The sequence below is a fragment of the Nothoprocta perdicaria genome, unplaced genomic scaffold (genome assembly GCF_003342845.1).
Source record: "Nothoprocta perdicaria isolate Ctin4 unplaced genomic scaffold, notPer1 scaffold_2, whole genome shotgun sequence".
Taxonomy (NCBI): Eukaryota; Metazoa; Chordata; class Aves; order Tinamiformes; family Tinamidae; genus Nothoprocta; species Nothoprocta perdicaria.
In genome coordinates, this window is record NW_020455204.1 from 6,023,646 (window position 1) to 6,045,169 (window position 21,524).

Genomic DNA, 21,524 nt, shown 5'->3' on the forward strand with positions numbered 1-21,524 from the left:
GCGGAGGGGGCGCGGAGCGGGCAGCGCGGCCGCGGCATCGCCCGCGCAGCAGCCCCGCGCAGCGCGGCCCCAACGCGCAGATGCGCGGAACTTACTGCGGGCAGCGCAGCAACTTTCTTTCGCGGCGGGCTTCCACTTTGGCGATCCGTTCTGCCACCACCCTTCCTCCTCCTCCTCCTCCTCCTCTTCCCGGCCGCGGCGCTCACTGCTCCAACTTGCACATGTTCCGGGCGGCTTTGGGCGCAGCGCGTTTCTCCAGGGATATTCCTCTTCCCAGTACGGGTCGCGGCTCCGCACTTTCTTCCCGAGAGATGGGGATTGGTTTCTTCGGCTGGAGAAGAAAGGAGGAGGAGGAGGAAATATCTAAGCCGCTGAAGAGGGGGGCCTGAAAAACAGCCCCCCCCCGCTCCCTTCTCGCCGCCCTCCGGGCTGGCTTTGCAATAGGTCGCTCTGCAGAGCGGGGCTGGTTCCTGCCTGTGTGTCTGTGTGTCTGTCTGCTCCGCTCCCCCCGCATTAGCGGCAGCTCCCGGGGCGGGAGCAGCTGGAGTTTTTAGGGGGCGGTGGAGGCCGAGCAGAGGAGGGGAAGGGGGCGGAAAAATCCCCCCCCCCCGCCCTCCCCTCGCACAAGCGCTGGGCAGGAGCTGCCTCGCAAGCGGCACCCGCTTTGCATGAGAAAGGTGAAGCGGACACGGCGATTACTTCCCAATCTCTCGGAACGCCTCGAAACCTCCTTAAGGACCCCTACAGGTTTTCCTTGATCAGCACAGAGTGAAAAAGGCCCCATTTGTTCCTCCCCCCTCCCGCCTTTCCTGCCTTTCTCTGTTCCCTCCCGCCACCCTCCCTTGAAAGTTTAACGAGATTTGGAGATTTTTTTCTCTCTCTCTTTCCCCCCTCCCTTGTCCCTGGAAGGGAGCAGCCTCACCTGCCCCGCTCAGGTAGGGAGCGGGGAGGGCTCGGACCCTCCTCTCCTAGCAGGAGGGGTAGAAGTGGAGCCYCCTCGGCCGCCTTCCCTGGGGGGGAAATGCTCCAGCAGGGAGGATTTGGCGGGAGGACGCATTTTATGGCCTGGGCTGTAAACCCTGCGCTGCCGGCGCCGCAAAACCCGCTGCTTCAGCCCGGAATCTCGGCTGCTGCCCAGTGTCCCCAGTGCCCTAAGTGAACGGGGCAGGAGCAGTGCTGGGAAAGTACCCGAGTGTGTCTTCAATCAATCCCACCACGGCATCCCTGCCTGAAAAGCAGCTTTTTTTCTTTCCTTTTCTTTATTTATTTATTTTTTTTTTTTTTTTGTTCTCTTCCTTAAGAAACCCTAAGAACACCAGAGGTAGAGCCTTAGGGAAGTGATTTCGTCCTGTGTAGAAGACATAGTTTCAGAGCAAGTCGTTGCGCACTTTGCAAGCAGAGCTTGGCAATGGGTTTTTGGAAGGAGGAAGTTAAAGCCCCAGCCAAGTGATAGTGCTCTGTTTTGCAGGCCAAAAAGGTGCCTTGCAACAAAAGTCAACAGATTAGCTTTATTCCATTTATTATTTATTTTTCCCAGGCTGAACGTAGTTTTAGCGAACATATTAATGAGGAAAGGAAAAAAATCGTCTTTCCTTCACTCACGCCCGCCCCCACAAACTGGGCTCCTCTCCATGAGAGCCTGTTCCTTATCGAGGYGAACACGGATTCTCCTGGAAATGACCAAATCCCGCAGGGTCAGAGCAAATCCCCCCCAGCCCCCAGAAAGGAAACTCTTGGCTTCCTCAGCGGTGATAAGGGAGAAATGGATCCAAACAAGGACAATAAACCCAGAGTCTTTGAAAACCCCCAAGATGTGGCCAGGTTTTGCCTTGAAGTGAAAGCCGTCATTTAAAAGAATATATAGTTTAAAACAGCACTCTGCTCTTTGTGGCTTTTCGGTGGATCGGGGAGATCATAAAGTCTTGCTTGTATGGACTGACCTTTCCTTGGGCATTTTGACATTCCTTAGGGAATGTTACAAAAGCAGGCAGTGTTATGTGCAAAAAAAGGAGCTTTATTTATTTTAGTGTGTACCTATGTGCGTGAGAAAGGGTTGTGGGGGGTGTTGGGGCTTTTCTATGTTACTCCGTTACTATGAGCCTGTTTTCCTAGTATTTCTATCCTCCTATTCCTATTCATCCTATTCCTCTTCTGGAGAGCTCTGCTGGGGGTAGCAGGGAAGTGAGGAGAAAGCTTTCATAAGAGACATGGCACCTTTTAAAAAGAGAAATTTAAATAATAATTAAAAGACGAACACTCTCAATATTTGCTTTGTTGAGCTAGATTGTTTGGGATGTTGGGCTTTTTTTTTCCCAAGTAATTTTSAACAGCGTTTTATGATCACAATGCACATGAAAATAATCTGGAAAAAAAAATACATGAAATGAAACATGGCCTGTATTCTTCTATGCCACTGATAACAACCTTTCATTTTTTTCTAAGAGGCAAAAAGAAATACAAATGAAATGAGAGGAAAAAAAGAAAGGGGGGAGCCCCCACCTTTGTAGTTGCCTCTTTTAATTGAACTTTTATGTGCCAATTTAAATCAGCCTTGTTTTTTTTTTTCTAGCCATTATTTTAGCCAGCACATCCTGCTTTAGATCATTTCTTTCAGTTTCTATATTTTTTTAAAGCTCTCTGGGAGAATCTCCCATTCAAGGAGCTTGAGTCAGGGGAACTAACAAATAGAACATTATTATAGGAAAAATGAGGGCGCTGAGAAATCAGCAACTGGAAGATACCTCTGTAACTAATAAATGAAAAGAGCCTTTTGATGGCTCCAGCTGAAAAGATATTTTATTTTATTTTTTTTTTCTCCTGTGTGTGGGATTTGAGATGTGTGATTCTATGGAGCAGCCAGGCACCCCTGCTGCTAGGCCCTGGCTAGGAGTTGGCCCCCCTCTGGCAAATGTTATGGAGAATTGGGAGGAATTTTATGGCTGTCTTTTCCCTCAGCTCTTTTTTCTTTTGTCTTCTTTGAAGAATGACTTTAGACATTTTATTTACATATTTAACCATGGATGAAAGAGGAAAAAGAAAGCATTTGGGCCGTTGTGGGAATAGTGATATGTTTAAATTAATGGAAATCTTATTAGGCTTCTAAAATTTTAAGCAAAAGATTTTTAATGAAACTTTATAATTAAACATGATTTCAAATAATGTGCCGACTCACAGGAAAGATGCATTTCTGCCTCCAGCTATCAAGCTCCCCGCTTCCCAAAAATGTRCAGAGGAATCATCTGTATCTTGAAGTCCAGCTCTTCTGTCCCGTAAGCAAAAGATTAAAAAAACTGAATATTTAATAAGCTGTGTCGTAATTTAAACCATAGCTAAATATTTTGTAGGTATAGCAAAGCATAAATAAGGCAATAAAAAGTCCACCCAACCCCCTGCACTGTCTCTGGCGTTGCGAAGTTTAATGCTGTGTAATCTATTGCAATGGCAGTGTAATAAAATACTTTGATATGGGTAATGGTGAAAATCAAAGTTGCAGCTATTCTATACATGCTCGAGTCAATGGAAATTACAGTGCAAGGCAAGGCTTTCTGAAATGGGATTAAAGAAAACCCAAATAATCCTTTTGAGATAAAGCGTTCCGACACTTCAGCAGTAGAGAGAAATGAAACGATAGGTTTGGGGAGTTAAAGAGTTAATTAATACATTAAAGATTTTTAATAAAATATTCCAAAGGACATTGGGATGATAGTATGGCATGACAGAATATAAATAGACATTGAATGCACTACACTAATGTCTAGGAGTCTGTGGGTATAACTGTATTTCAAATGTAAAGAAATATTTTTGTCAAGCTGTTCATTACAAACACACACATAAAAAAAGCAGTTTAATGTTAATCCTGTTCAATAACCCTATCTGAATCTATATTGATACTGAATCTTTCAGGCACTGTTTAAGTGCTTAGGTCTGATAAACCTGTCATTTTGCTAACAAATCAACACATATATTTAATAAATGACATATACAGAATGTAGTGACTATTGAAGAGAAACATCACACACACAAACAAAAAAAGCTGATAACAATTTTATCAAATTTCTAAACCTGCCTTTCTTACTGAATTTGTATGCAGAAAATGTTTACTGTTTCAACTGACTGGGCTCATTTTTCATCACCACCATAGATTTTCTGTAGCAGTTCTGCTACAATATTTAAATAAACATGCCTGTCTAGCAAGACGGGCAYAGTGCGAAATATTCTCAGGCAAGTGCAAATATTCTCAACGCACAAAAGTTTTAATTACCTTAGAAAGCCACCACCAACAGTTAAAGGAATTAAAAACAAAAACAAATCATAAATGGCTGAGTGGGTTGTATAGTACTGCCCTAATACAATTTAGCTGGCTATTTTAAGGGCACTTCCCTTGAAATGTGGTTTGAAATATTACCAAAGGTTCGACGGGGTGCATTAGTGTGAATTGCAAATCAGAACATTTCTTTAATCCCCTTTTCATGGCCTGGCTTCGGATCAGTGGCATCTAAGGGACTCCCCACTGATTCTGGCTCAGGAGGAACCATTCACTGGGGCAGCTTCCCTCCTCTATTCCCACAGTCTAGAAAACAACACCACAGACAGACACCCTCCAACTAAATTAGATTAAACTCCTTCTCTTCCACAGCACATTAGCCTTTTCACTGCCCAAGGTTCATTATTCAGCTACTCCTAATTTAAAGATACAGTATTTTTCCTCTTTTAAGAACAACATCAACAACCCCCCAAAAATTAAAATAAAATAAATGGATAACATTCCTAATCAGAAATAATCTTCCAAAAATTTTGAAACTATATAAAGGTAACTGAATACCCTTTTCATTAACACCCTAGTGTTGCAGGGATGTTATCAGTTTAAAGCACAGGCCACAGCAGAATGTTCTCTCCAGATTACAAACAAGGGCCACCTTGTAAAAGCAAAAGCACCCAGGTTTTCTTTCCTAATGTACGCCAGTCTTTACACTTCATTCATCATTCCTCTTGCATGCACTGTCTGCGTCATATCTCACAGCCCGATCTAGACTTGTGAAGGCATAAGCTTAGCTTAAAAAAAAAACTCAATATGAAAGTGAGGATTGATTAGTTCTAGTCACTTCCTCCTTATTTTTTCTTGACAGCTTCCCCTTTATTATTTTTCAAGATAAGAAAGGATCTTTTCAGAGCTCCCTGATACCGCTTTYGGGTACGAGTGTGTTCTTCTTCACGGGATGAGGAAGGTCCTGAGGGCTTGAGGTCCCGAGGAAGGTTGTTGCTCCACTCTGGAGAGCTTACGTTTGCTCTGTACCACCCAAAAGTGGTACAGAAGAAGTAGAGAATCTCCAACCTTTATCCACTTACCAAACTCCATTAAAAAACAAAACAGAAAGAACAACAAAAAAACCCCACAAAACCTGCTAAAGAAGCATCTTTGCTCCTCTTGCTCTTTTGTGAAGCATTGCTGAAGTAGCTTTACAATAGAAATCCAGTAAGAATATTTKCAGGCGCAGTAGCTTGCAGAGAGCTGGAAAAAATCCTTTCAGTTTTGTGCTTCTGGAAGGTCCTGAATGATGCTCACAGGGCCCGGAGCTCCCAGTGCAGCTCCAGTGCCTCTCTAAATTAGCACCTAGTTTATGGGACAATGAGGGGGTAGATGAAAGCAGCCTGAAATATATGGCTCGCTTTGTGATATATGGATGTTATCCTCTCCTACCTGAGCTTGCAACAGATCAAAGACACGGTTCCTGGCCCTCCTCGGTCTACCAGATTTATTGAGGCCCTCAGACCTAGGCARTAATCTTGCAGAAACCTCCAATCTTGGCTATTAAACCTTTGTAGTACCCTAGTCACCCTGTTGGCCACACATCCAGATCTCCTGGATATCATTCTACTCAGGTTTCTCACTAACGTGGCATTTTTTTTAATTGCCTGTGCCAATGCCTTGAGCATTTTGGCACTTCTGGTGCAGTAAAATGATGGTGATAAATACGTTCTTTTTTACCGCTGCAGTGGAAGACAACAAAGTCTATTCCCCAAATACTAAACGTCACTAATTSATGGACCTTCAAGTAAATATACTAACATCCAGTAATCAGAGAGTTACTCTAATTTGTTCATGTGAAAAGTTAAAAAGAAATGTCCTAAGATTAGGCTTTCCTCTGWAAACCTAATGTCTTTCATGTCTTTCCACCATCTCTTTCTTATATTGTATATATTGTATGCTTTATATATATATATTATATTATAATTTTGCATGATGCCTGCTGTGGGTATTGGCACTTCTAGCACTTCAGGGTATTTTGTGTTGCTCTTCACAGCAAAGGTAGTAGCAGCCCCAGCAACAGCTTTTCTGCAGCTCCAAATAAAGGTCTTCCATTCTTTGTTTTCTAGAGACTGGCAAAACAAGTTTACTTGCCTAATACCAGACTGGTTTTCTTTGAATCCTTTGAATCTATTCACAAAGTTTAAACTCTAATATGATTAAAAATTCTGGGGGGRAAAAARAAAACAACCCAAAATTAGTCATGAAACCTGCAGAATACCTTTCTCATGCCTGCTATGGACCACTCCAGCATAAACGTAGCAGCTTTTTGAGCTAATAAAGAGAATTGTAGCATTAATGCTGCCTTTCTGTCTCAAATTCATTCTCTTCATAAGAGAACCTTTAAAATCTGAATTTAGTAGAGACTCACRTCCCTCAATGTTTTGCAGGCGTTGCTTAATTACGGCTCTTAAAACCCTTGTGATGTAGCTAAGTGTTTTTACAACTAATACAAAGCAGGATAAAATGTGACACAGTACATCAGAAAGTGAACGGTGGCACAGCGATAAAACCCTGGCAAACTCAAATCCCACTGCCCAGAGATGGGGAATCTTTCCATTTGTGGAAGATGTTCACCAGTACCTGTCATGTGCTGGATAACGCGCCAAGACCTGGTCTAAAAGCCTCCCATGGCACACACATGATGTATAGAACTGGCTACCTTGTCCCATTCTTGCAACATAGATCATTTGTTGGTGAATATACCCTGGTAAATGCATGTGAATTCAAGAGAATCACTGTGCAGATGATCTGGAGCCTTGATTTCATCCTCATCTAATCCGCAGTACACCCCTATCCACTTGAGTTTATGGGTGTGATGTCAGTATATATGATATCTGGTGATATCTGGTGATATCTGGACTACCTCTGAAGCAAGCATGAAAAGTGTGAAATACAAACACCATTATTTGGAATGCTATTAATTATTTCCAGGTTACAAAAAGAAGAGTTGCATCCAACCTTAAGCATTCTATGATTCTGTGATTCTGTGATTACATATCTCACAAGAGATGCTGATCCAGTAGTTGGGGCAGACATGCCAATATTGCAAACTGAGCATAAACGTCATGTATAACAGTTCATTTTGTCCTGCAATAAGAGCCACATTGGCTGTGTTTGTAGTTCAGTGTCTCTATCATCCTGTGACATCTCAGACTAGCTGGAGCTGGTCAGCAGATTTTATTTTATTTTATTTTATTTTATTTTATTTTATTTTATTTTATTTTATTTTATTTTATTTTATTTTATTTTATTTTATTTTATTTTTGATTTGGAAATGATTTTAAAAAGGTGGGACAAAAGCTACTCTTACCGTGAAATACTTATATCTGCACAGGAAACTAAGCAGACGAACCAGCAATGGTTTAAGGATAATGATAGAGTAGGACTGGGAAAAGCCTGTGTGTACACAAGGCCCTTGTCTGACTTTGCATTGCCCCCGATGTTAACTGGGAATGAAAAATATTCTGGCCAATGAATGGGAAGTGCTCAGGCTCTGCAGACTTATTTCCACATATAATATCCATATTGCCTCAAAAAATCAGACTTTCGAGGATTCAGCAAAACCCCTCCAGACTGATTGCCAGCTCACTGCACATCAGGTTTCAGTTCTGCCAGTCTCTTGTTTAAGAGCACAAAAATAGTGTTACATGGTGCACGTATTAGGCAACCAAGTAAACAGAATCAATTAGAAGCAGCTGTTGAAGATCAGCAATTTTCGAGGAACTATACAATGAATTCCTCCATATACACATCCTTTTTTTTTTTCCCCTCCTTTTTTTTTTTTTTGGGGGGGGGGGGAAGGGGGAAGGAAAATGAGGAGGGAATGAAAAACTGATACTGCTCTGTGCTCCAGATGAAAGAACAAACATAATTTTATTTTCTTTAATGACTGCAGTGGATTCTGAAATTAAACCCAGCGGGTAAAAAGATCCTGTGCAGATTTCAAAAGAGATCATGTAGTCTGTCCATGTGCTAAATCAGGCACATTTTTTAAGCCCTGCCATGTTCTGTAAAACTGCAAAGGGTTATCCCTCTAAGCATTTTGCCTTTCAAAGCCATCTTTCTCTCCCCACCTACCCCAAGCCCGCCAATATACCAAAATAAATGTCATCCGAACTTTAAATGTCATTTTTCTGGTCCCTCCCTCCAACTTCAGAGGGAGAATTCCTGTATACTCTGCATTAAATATTATTAGAACTCAAAATATAGACAGCACTTTTTTTTTTCCAATCTCTAAGCAGAGCCAGAAAAAAAAAAAAAAAAAAAAAGGAAAAAAGAGCCTTATAAATAACTGAACATAATCCCCAGCACAGATTTTAAACCAACTGCAGCGCCAGAGCTAACCTTGGCTCTGAACTCCCTCCAAGCGCAGGTTAGTGCAGTTAATTGCAGAGCACCTGGTTGCAGCCCGGGGTGGGTGAATCATCCCCGGCACCTTCCCGGCTCCTGCTCCCGTGGGACGCCCGGGGCGGCCGCGGAGCCTCCTTGAGCTTTGTTCCTGCTGGGAGTGCCAGCACGAATTCCCTTATTAAATGCAAGAGAGAGGGTGTACTCTGAAGCATGTGCGTGTCTCTGAGGCTGCAGTTTGAGGAGGTGCTGGCTCCAGTGGCAATGGGGACTTTAAKGTGTCCCCAGCGCCCCTCTGGACCAGCCTTGGATGCTGCTCGCTGCTGGCTTTGCTAAAATAGCCTTGTAAAGAACCAACCCCCAAATTATTTACAGGTTTATAACAGTAAAACCAAGTGTAGCATGAGCTCACATTGTCCCTGGAATTAGCACATTCCCAGCATAACACATAAACTGACATCCCTGTGTGGATGTGTGTGCACAGGCACTTTTATTTGCAGAGGTGCATAACACAGAAATTGTTTTCAGTGCACAGGTACACATGCTACTTCAGACACAAATAAACACACACTTTTAACACCAGCTCACCTGTTTAGTCTGAGCCTTAGCGCTTGTTAAAACTCCACAAGCAATTTGCAGGAAAAACATAGCCTTTACCTTTGGAAAACCTAGTCTCGAACATAGAAGTACTCCCAGCCTCACTGGTAAAAAAGCCTTACTGAATTAACTGCTTACCTACATATTATTATGTATATGCATACAGTGTGTGCACAACCATATGCATTTTATACATAAATATCTAAGTATACATGTATAAATAAATAGGTATTTGTGGCACTGAAATGCCTAATGGGTCTTTTGGTATGGGTGAGCTACTTGCAGATACTTGTAAGTTCTTGCTAGTCTGGGATTGATTATGTCCTGCTTATTAAAGTGGTTTGTTGCTTTAAACTGGTAAATATTATTTAAAAAGGGTGGGACTGTTTTGAAAATAGTCGGTCACTGCCTTATCTTGCACAGCCATAACTAACTTTGAAAGTGCCGTCCTATTTATGTTCACATATATTCTAAATTACATTTTTTTTCAAAGGTTTAATGGAGTTGTGCCTCATGATGTCCTTCAAGTATAGGTGATAGGTGATAAAGAATGTGAAACCAAGGGGTATAAAGAAGATTAGGGAGGAAAATTTGTGAAACGAACAGAACTGAGCTGCATTGAGCATCTGAATACACAAAATTAATGACACCCTGTACAAAAACTGTATAAGACCAGCAGTCTGGAAATTATAAAACTGCCCTCTCTTTGGCAATCCTGATTTCTTGTTTCTTTGATGTGTGTTAGCTCAGAAGATTAGGTTACTCCTTAAATTATACACAAATAACAATCAGACCTTGTCACAACAGTCCTGATGTTGTCATCCTTTCCATTATGCCACTCCACTGCATTGGTTGCTGAACTACCACTGAAATATGGTATGCTCTAGCAAGTATTACCATTTCAACAGTTTCAAACTACTTATTTACAGTTTGCTCTGATATTTTTTCTCCTTTTTTTTTTCCTTTATTTTCTCTTTTTTTTTTTTTCTTTTTTTTTTGCCTAGCTTGGTTAGATGTCCTCATACATTCCAAGTAAGCTGTATGTTGTAAAATAATAGATTTCTAATTTCATAGCATTTGATGATTGCTTCATCCAAGGATAAATTAATAACAGAGCAGAACAAAAATCAGCCTCCTCTTCTGGGAACCTTCTAAAAGACTCGGACGTGCTCTTTTGGACAGAAAAGGCCATACCAGTCCCCCGATAGTACATGGAAATTCCCGTTGATTTACATGGAATCAGGATTTTGTAACTGGAGACTCCATGTTCAAATGTACCTTGTYGGCCTGCAGTGAGAGCACATCTGAAATAATGCAGCCCAAAGGGCAGACCAGCCATCCTTATATCCTTATATCCTTATATGCTTACAGGGCTACAAATCAAACTCAATAAATGAAAACATTTTCTAGCCATGATGCCTGGATTGGGATAGAGAGTTTTGTCTCTCTGGTGTCCCTTGGGAAGACTGTTGACTTTGTTATGTTAATCTATGGCTAAGATTTAGATAATCTAAGGAGTTTCCTTACTTACCGTCAGTTTAGCATCAATCACTGAATATCAATGCAATCAATATTTCCCCAATCCTGGATCACTACAATCTCCCTATCTTCCCCACTTGCAATCTGCACTGCCTGGTGCAATAGGGTGGGACACTTCTGCCTCGTGTTTTATTATCACATCAAAGAGCATCTACCATAATACCGTGAGAGGTGAATCCAAGTCMTGTAACTTAGTACCTAGAGTAGCCTACTTCAGTTCAGGTATCACTCAACGAAGATGAACTCATCCTTCTGTAAGGGTCTGAAAAAAAGGTCTGCAAAACTCTTAAGCTCCTTAAGTAATGTCTAAATTATGTACAGTAGAGAATTTCACAATGAGTAATTTGGCCCATTTTATATCTTCTCTAAACCAGAATATAAGAAAAAGGCAAGAGTGATTCAAAGTCTGTGGAAAGGACAGATGCTCCAGCAGCCAAAATTTGGCTGCTATGTGCTTTAGAATTCAGACTAGTGGTTTTAATGTTTTCAGGGTCCTTAGCTTTAACTTTATTAGAACCTCAACTTGAAACTCAACTCATCAGTACTTAATGTTATTACAGTAAATGCAGTTTCATCATCAGTTTGTTTATTTACTTCCCATTTTGCTCCTCCATATCATAACAATGGAAAAACAGAGTTTATCTTTCGTTTCTACTGGTTCCTGGTATTCCCAGAGAATCTTTCTTTCACTTCCAGRATAAGTGTTCCTAAAAATGCTCTCTCAAAGGTAAAGCAGAGAATACTTTTCTTGATTCTTATGACAAATGTTTGCTGCCATAGGTCATACACTTGATAATACTTATTCCAAACAAAAGTCTGCTATTATCTAGGGGTATTATCTATAACAGGGGAAAGAAAAGAGAAACGCTTGCTCTYGTTTCTACAGTTAAAGAGTTATATTTTATTATTATTCAGCTGATGTTACAGTTGAAAAAAACAAGAGTGGAAGAAAAAAATGTTGAGTTCATTTTGTTTGGCTTCTAATCTCTTGCCAAATGAATTAGCCAGAAGCATTTTATACTGCCAAAATACAGTCTAAATTGTAACAGCTCTGACTCATCTGTTGCTGTCCGGTCTTCCCTGAGAATTAACTTACTGTGGCCACAGAAAGTTTTGGTCCACACTATATCTGTTAATCTTCTTTATTACTGCAGCTTCTTCTTTGAGCCTGAGATCTCACTGGTTTATGAAATGGCAGAATGGGAGAAACCCACCCAAGTTTATGGGCTAATACAAGTAATCAATCAGTGCAAACACCAGTGCCACACAGACAAGCTTTAATAAAAAGAATGAATGGAGCCAGCTAAGCCTGCAGGGACAGATGAACCCACTTCTTTTCTGAACCCTTTTTTGTTTATTAAAAGCGTTCGTGTCAATTTGTCTTGTGGAAGCATTTAGTTCATTCAAGCACACGTGTAATTTAAAAATGCTATTAATAATACTTTAAAATGGAGACTGTCATATTCTTTACACACAGGTAATAAAGGAGCTGGAGTGGGAGCTTAGGATTTCTAGTTCCAGTCTCAGTGCCAGATTTACTAAACAATGGGTCAAGTTCTGCTTTTCTGTAGCTACTTTGAAACGAATGTAGCTATGGCAGGCATGAATTTAGGAAAACCACATCTATTCACTGCCCTCCAAAGGCCAGATTAAAACTTCTCTGGAGCTATTAGTTTTTTTCATCAATTTTCTGAGATTTATCTCTCCATTGTGTCTAATTGCCTATGGGCTGAGTTCAAGAAAAAGGTCCTGGAAAACTCAGAAAGCTCGTTTTTTTTTTAGAAACTTCTTCTTTAGAAGTTTTTTTCAGAAACTTCTGCAAAAGCCTCTGTTACTGGCACCAAAGGATATTCATTCTGTCTGCAAGGTACTTGCTGAGGATTGCCTGCTCACTGCAGGTCTCCTTATCCATGGGATGGAAACGAGCCAAAACATGAACCTGCTTCACTGGGCAGAGCTAAGCCAGGTCATTATTAGCTTCAGTCACACKGTTCTCTGGAGAATAATCTTTGTGAGATACTTTAGGACCAAATTTGCCCTAAAAAGGTGAACTGCTAGAGATCCAGCCCTGTTTTCTATATCGGTAAAAAATACAGCATAGCTTTGCTTGTACAAATTTATTTATTTTTATGAATGAGAAAGATCCTSTTTGACTCAGTGCCCTCATTGTCTCTGCAATATATTGTGATCCGGGGCTTGATCCAAAGCCTAGTGAAAGGATAATCTCTCTGCTTACTTGAACTACCTATAAATCAGGCTCTCTACATGGCAGTTTAAAAATATTATGAATGTCTGTGCAATTTGGGAGTATAATTTCCAAAAAGCAGACTGAGATACAAAACAAAAGTCTTCCTCTTGTAGCCTTGGCTTTGACTTCCCCTATACATTCACGGGCAATATGTCAAACCCTTAGCTCTAGCATAACATCCATCTCACATATGTAATTAGTATCACACCTACAGGCTCTGTTGCTTTTAAATAATCCTTTGATGAATGCCAGAGGTATTAAGCATGCTATTAGAGTGAGATGGTGCTGAGAAGAAGCAAAAAGTGCTCTAACTCCTGACTGCTTTGTTCTTTTGAATTATTGCACAGGAGAGAAAGAAACACAAACCCTTTTTTCTCTGTCCAAAGGAATATACAAAATGCTGCTGCAGTTTTGGCTGAAATGCTTCAGGTTTTAAGCAGTAACTAATAATCTAAGGCAGGAAGGACTGGGAAGGCAACCTCAAACCCCTGAAATATTCAATAAACTCATGGTTCAGGARCAGCTCAATATGTGAAAGACCATAAACCTCAGGGCTGTGAATTGGAACAACAGCTTGATATGAAGTGCCTGGACCAGACCTCCCTCCTTAAGCTAAGCAAGTACAGTACCTGGTAAAGCTTTATAGCCCTAACAAGGTCTTTAACAAATTAAAGCCACTGGAACTATGACTTTGTTCTTTCTTTTCAAGCTGCTCACCTTCCCATTCCCATCCACCCATGGTATTGCCAAACGGATGGTTTTAATTCAGGTCCCAGAATGGGAAAAAGGTTAGAAGTCACACAATAAACTTTTCAAGGAATAATTTGGCTTCATTGGCTATTTAAGTGTTTTAGAAGCTCTCCTATAATAAATAAAGACTTCTGCCATTCTTGTCTCCCTGCTATAATTGACTAAATCTATTAGAATATATTCATAACTCAGAGAAGACTGGGTTCCCTGTGACTGCACTTATCTTTGCATTATTTATGTACCACCAAGAACTACATAAGGCAAAGAAATAAAATCCTTGATCATCACGTCCTTTGATCATCTCCCTCTTCCCCCACCATGTATACACTGCATACCATAAAGGTACTCTGGTTTGTAGCTGGAGCTCCTCGTACTAAATACCRGGAGAACTAGACCTTTTTCTTTATCCAGCGGTGGAAGGTACGTGGGATTGTTTTGATCYGGGACTTTGCTGTAGGATTAACTGTGTCACTGTGGCAAAGTGAGTGCTCTCTGTCTATACGGTGCAGACCATATGCACCTGCAGTGTAAGCTGCCCTACGCTGCACCCCTTTAGATGCAACACACAGTACAAATATCAGAAAGAAATACAAATGTCGCAAGCTCTTTCTCACCATAAGTTAATTTATGCTGTTTATATGAAAGACTTGAGCCAACAATAATCCAGTTTACCCTCCAAGCCACACCAGCTCCCAGCCAGCACTGAATCCAGGTAATATTTTGCTTCTCCTGCTGGAGTGAGGTGTTTGCACAGTATGTCTCCAGTGCTATGGATGCTCAGTCACTTCATGTCTCTCCTCCTTGTTGAAGCCTTTTGCTTTCTGTGGACTTTCATAATTAAAACTCCCAGCCCAAGATGCACCTGAGAATGGAGGCATTGCCCCAAAGGGAGTCTCTCCTGTGCTGAAAAACACAGATATTTTAGCTTAGGAAAGCAATCACATCCCATAACTTGCGCTTCAGGTCTGTTCAGGAGAGCTCTTCGCTTTAGTATGAGGCTACCAGAAAGTAGCAAATTGGTACCAAGGCTTTGAATACGGAAAGGAAATGAAAAACACATTAATGCACAAAATAGGATGTAAACCATTTCAGTAAGCAGAAAAAAAAATACTAGAAAAATCCCTTCCTATTACATGCCAGKAGATTTGGCTTCAGTTCTAGATAGTTGGCATTTTCAGTTCATGCTCAGGTTTGGCATATCCCCTTCTATTGCTTACACGGGAACCCAAGAATCAAACAGAAATCCTGAGGATTTTGCACTTGAAATCAGATCCGCATTTGTTAGGGAGCTTTCATGGTCCAGGTGTAAAATCTCCAATAAACGTTAGACATAATTCAAACGGAGAAAAGCAGCCCTAAGTTTGACAGGATGCTAACCACAAGACCACTGAGTACAAAGCAGCAGCCTTGACACCCAGACACATGGTATTCTTAACTGACACCCATAAAACTAGAATTATTCAAAATACAATCCTCAGCAAGGCCTAGAGCTGTGTTTATTGCACACTTGGAATGATTCCTGGAAAAGAAATCGGAAGTTTCAATTGCTGAAACTCAAGGTTGGAACTTAAATTCCTGCAGCACTCTCATTATAGGGTTTAGTGTACTGACTTCAGTGATTATTCTCAAAGAAGATAATACTACTCCTGACAAAAGCCCAGAACTTTTAAGGGTGTTGCTGCACTTTAATATCATTCAACTGACAAACATACCACACTTCCACTTAGCTGAAAATCTTCTCATGATGACTAGGAAAACACCCCTTCTAATGACAAGAATTGTTTTCATATCCTGACCATAAATGACGTTTTGCTATGAGAGGCTAAAGCTCTCCTGGAATGTCTCGTTCTCTACTTTATGCTGTCTAGCCCAGAATGCATTATTTTGCATTTCATGACTTGCAGATTTAGCAGACCTTCTTTTCTAAGAGAAATTAAACATACAGTTTATCAACATAATGGTGTGTTTTACCTCTGATTGTCTCTAATTCCTTCTACAAAAAATGTATGTTTCTTTGATGACTGCATTAATAAGGGATTTTGTCTGCCAATGAGACATGGACTAATGCTTAYATTTCCACTGAAACTTGTGCTATAATGCTAGAAAAGTGCAAAAGAAAATCAAAACTTAAAAATAAAAGAAAAAACTGGAAGCAGGGAGAACCTGGAAAGGAAAAAGAGTGGGAGCTCCAGGCATCCCTGCTGTAAAGTGCAGCCAGCTTTACTGAGGACTCCTCTTTCCTATTAGATGGTCCCTTATAAAGTCTGCTAAAGTTAGTTTCCATTGACTTTAATGGCTTTGCATCAAGCTGATAGCAGAGTAATGCTTTAAGAAAATGGATCTCTGTCCTACAAAATCTTAATAGCAGAATGGTTGGTAAGATGATATTCAGATATGCTTTAAGACAGTAGTCCGAGTAAGTTTAGGCTTGGTTCCTAGCACATAGACTGCAATGTCCAAGAGGTGCTCAGCTTCCACTGGGCAGGTGATGGTRCAGAGGTGCTTACTGGATTTGCTCTACATGCAATCATAAGAATGAGACAGTCCAGACCCCTCAAATTCATATCTTATTACCCTTAACCTAAGTTCAAGCATCTCTAGTAGTAGCATAAGGACTTCTAATGCTTAGGAAAAGTGGGCATTTCTTTCCAAACTCCCCTGGAACTAAATCTAGTAAGGTGAAAGACGGAGGGGTTGAGAACTGGACCAGTAAGAGCTGTCTGTCTTCCACCAAGGGAAGTGCTGTTTTCAAGGCAGATTCAATTAAAGGCAGTGGATGTTACCTTGAGGAGCTCCTTTGTTTACATTTCAAAGACCTAGACCTCTTGTTAGACTGATACTGTTTCATGCAGCTCCTTAATGAAAAGCATTTGTTTAGGATTATACCTCAAAAGCAAATTAGATTCTCCCAGGACAGTTTGCCTATGTGAGAAAGCCTTCGTGACTGCCCAGACTTCTGTGGTGTCGTTAAGATAATGACACTCACATCTGCTCTTTCAAACCCTGTTCTCAAGGAGAGCACAGGAATTATTCAGATCCATGGCAAATTTAGAAGGTTTATCATCCTAATTGAATTTGGATAACWTATTTTCTCCTGTAAATTATTGAACTCAACTTGAAATAAATTACAGTAGTGAACATCTTTTAAAGCTTTTCTTACCCACCACTTTAACCAAACTTCCTTTCCAACTGTGACAATGTCTGATTAAAAAAAAAAGCAAAAAAAAACCCCAAAAATACATTAAAAAAAAAACATTTTTTTTTTACAGAGACATGTTTTTGTGTGGGTTCTCACTACACTGAGAGCTGAAAAAGAAAAAAATAGTTGCAAGGAAAATGACTGCAATCACRTTAGATATTTCCTGCCTCTGCTTCTCTCATACTGTCATCTGAAAAGGCATCTCCTCTGCCAATACAGACTGTTCTGTGCAGTCAATGGCTGGGAAGGAAAGTAAGAGTCTWCCTCTAAGTCACATTCAAAGAATTTTTGTAAGTGTGGGTTGCAATACTGTGATGAGATCCAGAGAAAGCTGAAAGCATTTCACACAGCTTGTAGACCTGAGCTGTGGTGTATAGAGTGGTTATACATGTGGAGGTCAGTGAGAAAATGTTTGAATACTCTAGCGGTATTAAAACATTGTGGCTAGCATATGGTAGAAAATGACTATAATCTTTATGTTGACAGTGAATGCTTTTTTGGAGTACATGCTAATCAAAAAAAGAAAATGCAGTGATCAGTTGAAATCTAAAATCTTTATTATCTTTTCTGTTATTCCTGGTATCTTAAAGAAGTTGAGTTTGGAGAGCTCCCTAAATGMAATAGGGAAGATTCATCCCAATATTACAAATACATTAAAAAGAAGAAAATACTGTGATGAAGAATTTATTTATATTCATACCTCAAAAACATATCAGTGCTATTTTTCACATCCAGAACGTGAATGTGTGTGAGTCACATGCTAACTTTACCTCCAGTCTCTGGGCCTGCTAAACAAGGTAATTTTCACTTTGCCAAAGAAAGCTAGAAACACTTTATCCTCAACCAGACAAGCCTGAATGACAAGTGACTCATATTAGGAATTCCTTGTGTTCAATCAGCTACCCTTGATGTGAGATAAAGAGAGTTGATGAAAACTGACAGAAACCCAGTTTCAGCCTTCTCTTGGGAAGAGTGAAGACCTTTTTTACATAGGGACAAATTCATTCCTGGCATAAGGTCTTTTGCTTTGGTGGAATGATACCAAGGATGAAAACAGGTCATCTTGTTTTGTACTGCGTGCTTCATGTCAATGATAAAATAAACTGGGTCTCAAAGGAGAGGTGATGAAAAGTCAGCCCTGGTGCTTTGTTGTCGTTGTCTTTTAAACTCTAAAACCTTGTATTGCTTAGTTTTTAAAATATATTAGTTTGATTTATCATTGACTTATGCAACAYGACTTTCTGAAACCCTCCAGCAAAGAAGTTGTCTCACATCCCTCTCAAAGAACTTACCTGCCTCAAGTATCAAACTAGAAAAAAAGAAAGAAAGAAAAAAAAAAAAGAACAAAAGCCTTGTATGTCTTCCAGATATCTGCACTTTTGTATACTTGATGCTTCCTTGAGTCCTGAGCCTCAAAAAATTCTGGATATCCATTTACTGAGGACTAGGCAAATCAAACTGGACATCCAAAAATGTTTATGGGAAGATTCAAGGAGGGCAAGCATATTTGATTATTTATTTAGCTTATGTTCTGACACTGTTTTGACTTATAGTTTTTATTACCTGAATATTTCCTTTGTACTCTTCCAAAACCATTTACTATACTCCACAATAATGGTTGTAAATGAGGTAGTCAGGCTGTCCTGTGGAATCAGCTAAAATGCTTTGATCTTCCTATTATTTAGGTCATCCTGTTGCAGTTTTAAATGGGTGAGAACTACAGCACCATCACTCACTCCTGTCATTACCCATGGAACAGCAACTGCATGTTAACTATGTGTAACTACCTCCAAATACTGTAAACAGGCAGCCTAGTTCTGCAAATTTTGAGCTCCACTGTCCTGAGGCTTCAATGGCCCTAAGCTGCAGGTTAGGATGGTCCCAGGCAAGAAATGCTTGTCCTCCTAAAGCGACAGCTGTGAGCTCCAGCTGTTGCTGGACCCAAACAGGAGACGYTTTCAGGAATTCTCAAAGTGACTTTGTGACATAGACTTTGAGAGAAATGTATGAAATGTGTCATGACATTTTTATGTTGATTTAATTGCATCATGTTAAACTCCCAGGAACACACCTAAGCGAAGGTGCTTAATATCTGTGATGCATCTTTATGATCCAGAAGACAATATCTATTAAATATAATAGCCAGTATCTATTAAATATAATAGCACTATGTAATTTAAAATAAACTTTGGGCCTCAGAAAGGATCCTCCCCAAATTAAGGTAATAAGGGTCTATTCTTGTGGTGACCTCATACATCTGCTAGAAAGTTTTCATTCTTCTGCTTTGACAGCTGTTTAGGAATTTGGCCACTAAGCCAGGCAGAATTTTAGGAGCAGAGAGCTACTGCTTATGGCTATAATATCACATTCACCAAATAGCATGTATCGCATATAGCATATATCACAGCTGCACATTTGCCATAGATCCACCAATTTATGGTGGATCCTCTCACTTGTTTGTGAGTCTAAACTCRTAAGTTCAGTTTTTAGAGGAAATGTTGGTGATTTATGTACTGCAAAAAGAACATTCACTTTTCTTTTTCATTACTGAGAATTCTCTTTCATTAAGAAGAGGATTAATCTTCCATTAATCAATTAATAGAAGAATTTAAATATTTTTTTCTAGTAAAGTACTCCTTACCATTTCAGTGGAAAACTGATGTCTGTATTACCAATGAAAAGAACTTAAAATCTTTAGCTGGAAAATCCTGTGCAAGCAACTGGATATTAATGGGAAGAGTCATGTCCCTATTCTTATCTACGAATAGCTGTAGTGTTAAATTTTAGATAGCAGAATCACTCTTCTAAAATAATGCAACAAAAATAGCCAGTAAAAGCAGTTCCAGTTCTAATGCCTTTTACTCAGGCTTGTTTCCAACACAAATATTTTTCACGAGAAATAAAACCTTGTTAGCAATAAAAACAATTGTGCAAAATACTTCAAAGTTTTAAGTATTTTTAAATGTGATTACAAGCATAAAATGCCAGTTTTGTATTCCCATGACTTCAGAGTGAAGTGACAGTGTGATTGCAAAAGGCTGCCAGGAGGATCCTCTCCAGCATCCAGCTTTTGCAGAGGGATTTTTTCTATAAATTTCTGTAGTAAGGGCAGAAAGCTAAAACCGAACAAGATCTAATCTCAAATTCTGAATATTGTATCTGAATGCTGTTTGGGGGGGGTTGTTTTCCTTAAGTTTATGTTTGTTCTGTTGTTGTTTTGGCTTGTCTTAAAAATCTTCTATAATCAAATCCTCAGAACAAAGCTATTTAAAGTAATTCCTCAAGCTCCCATGACATCATCTAAGATCAAGAGTTTCTACTTGGATAAGAAACACTGGAAGCTCACAGCAGAAGAGTACAAACAATTTATAACTGTAGATTCCCACCAGAGCATTCCAGGAAGAAGGAAAGAAACACAAACCATAGTGATAACAGCAAGGAAGATGTCACTGCAGATTTACATGTAATAAATGTTAATAGTTCCAGGGGTCCTTCTCTGCTCAAAGTCCTGTGGATTCCTGCATCTCTCCCAAATTTGCCCAATTCTCCCACAAAACTCTCRTCTCAAACTTACCTGATCACTGAAGTTTCCTTCTCCAAATATCTCTTGGGGATCATCTCTACCTCCACATTAATACAGATGCTCCTGACCTTCTTTAGCTTTCTTGCTTCACCCCTTTCACACCCTATTTCTTTGTCCCCCAAAATATATTTTACTATTGTCACGAAATCTTACTAGTTATTTATTTTTACTGAGAAGCTTTGAGCCCATTAAGTACATTTAGATCCTTTTCCAAACACTATATGTTGAGACTCTATAATCACATAGAGGCATCCTTTTAAAAGCCTTGGTAATGCTATTGACTTTGTACAGGAGTTTTAGTGACCTAAAGCAACTAAGGGAATCAATGTTCTACTGCACATTCCTGCYGATTCGATACCATCAACAGAGCAGAACAAATTGTGTCAATAATTATATAGGATTTTACTGAAAAGCGACTTCCATATAAACAACATAATAAATGAAATGAAAACACAGTAATCTGAACAAATGCGTTTGGTGCTAGAAGGTGTAAGGTGAGCAAATCACTGCCCTAAGGACAAGGTGAAAATCCCTAGCCCCTCTTCCAAGGAAAACAAATAGTAGTGAAATGTAATTTGAGGCTCATTTCTACCACAGGGAAAACATTTTGTCAGGCACCTTCTTTTCGAACTTGCCCGGACATTGTTTTCTTGCAATTCGATGCTCACAAGTCCTCTTGGTTAAATGTCTTAATGACTCCCAGGGGAGGCTGGTTATCATTAAGGGGCAAGATCTATGCTGCATCCTCTGCTTGCTCAAAGATCCTCCAACAACTCAGTATTTATTAAGTTAAATATGTTTCACTACTGCTTGGCCAAGATGCCTATTTTATATATTAATAAAAACAGGGCTCTTCCAAGCGTGGCTCTGGTTATTTTGGGAGCCCAAAATAAGAGCATCAGTGACACCAGCAATGTTTCCTCCTGGATAACTCTCGAGCTTCTTTGAAACC